Here is a 1,857-nt window from a genome sequence, read left to right as displayed (position 1 = left end):
GGCAGATGGCTCAAAGGGAGGAGTTTAATCACTCAAATTAATTTTCTTGTCAGATAATTCTACTTGAGAATCTAAGTACATTATCTTCAGCAGCATAAACAAGTACACCTGGATCAAATATTCTAAGAAGGTCTAAAAAACAAGAATTAATTCTCCTGGACAAGAAGTGTTTGCATACAAAGATCAATTTGCCAGTGTGATTTCAACTTCTAAGAGATGAGAGAGCACGTGGGGGTAAAAAAAAATTAGGGTGCTCACCCTTCCGAAAATTCAAGAGATTGTTGTGTGGTGTTGTTCATCTAAGAAAGTCTAAGCATATATAAGATCATGCAGATAATCAGGGGCTGAGCCAGGAGTCAAACCCAGGCCCCCAACTTTCCCCTGCATCACACTGCTTCCCAGTCATATTCACAGAGTAGAACAGAACCACAAAGTTGTTGTTATGTAAGGGAACAAACACTTATTTTTTAATCCTATTTAATATTTTTTCCAATTACACGTAAAAATAATTTTAACATTCTTTTCTTTTTAAATTTTGAGTTCTAAATTCTCTCCCTCTCTCCCCTCCACTCCCCCATTAAGAAGGCAAGCAATTTAACATAGGTTATACATGTATAGCTATGCAAAACACATTTCCATGTAATTCATTCTGTGAAAGAAAACACAGACCAAAAGAAAAAAAAAAAGAAAAATAAAAAAAGTTTAAAAAAGTATTTTTGATCTACATTCAGGCTCTACGAGTTCTTTCTCTGGAGATGGACAGCACCTTTCATCATAAGTCCTACAGAATTGTCTTGGATCATCGCATTGCTGAAAATAGCTAAGTAATTCATAGTAGATCATCATACAATATTTCGCTGTTACTGTTTACAATGTTCTCCTGGTTCTGCTCACTTCACTTTGCATCAGTTTATGTAAGTCTTTCCATTTTTTTTTCTGAGAGCCTCTTGCTCATCATTTCTTAAAGCACAATAGTATGCCATTACAGTCATGTACGATCATAGAGTCATATACAATGACTGGTTCAGCCATTCCCCAATTGATGGGCATCCCCTCAATTTCCAATTCTTTGCCACCATTAAAAGAACTGCTATAAATATTTTTGTACACATAGATCCTTCTCCTTTTTTGTTTTTTATCTCTTTGGGATACAGACCTAGTAGTTAGTATTGCTTGGTCAAAAGGTATATGTGGTTTTATAGCCCTTTAGGCACAGTTCCAAATTGCTCTCCAGAATGGTTGAATCAGCATACAACTTCGCCAATAGTACATTAGTGTTTTAATTTTCCCACATTTTAATTTTCCCACCTTCCAATATTTGTCATTTTTCTTTTCTGTCATATTAGCCAATTTGACAGGTATGAGGTAGTAGCTCAGAGTTGTTTTAACTTGCATTTCTCTCATCAATAATGATTTACAGCATTTTTTCATGTGACTATAGATAGCTTTGATTACTTTGTCTAAAAACTGCCTGTTCATATCCTTTGACTATTTATCAATTGAGGAATGGCTTTTACTTATATAAATTTGACTCAGTTTTCTATATGTTTGAGGAATGAAGTCTTTATCAGAGAAATTCACTGTAAAAATTTTTTCCACAGCAATGATTAACAACTATGTATTTCCCTCCATCCTATTTTCCCCGTCAATCCTCCTCTCTATCTCCTTTTGCCCTGTCGATTCTCAAAAGTGTTTTGCTTCTGACTTTTACCTCTCTCAAACTGTCCTCCCTTCTATCAGCTCCCCCTTTCTCTTTTCCCTTCCCTTCCTACTTTCCCATATAGTAAGATAGAATTGAGTATGTATATTATTCCCTCTTTGAGCCAGTTCCAATGAGAGTAAGACTCATGTGCTTCT

This window comes from Vombatus ursinus, unplaced genomic scaffold, assembly GCF_900497805.2.
Source record: "Vombatus ursinus unplaced genomic scaffold, bare-nosed wombat genome assembly UNPS02004337.1, whole genome shotgun sequence".
NCBI lineage: Eukaryota > Metazoa > Chordata > Mammalia > Diprotodontia > Vombatidae > Vombatus > Vombatus ursinus.
Note: the sequence above shows the minus strand (reverse complement) of the source record.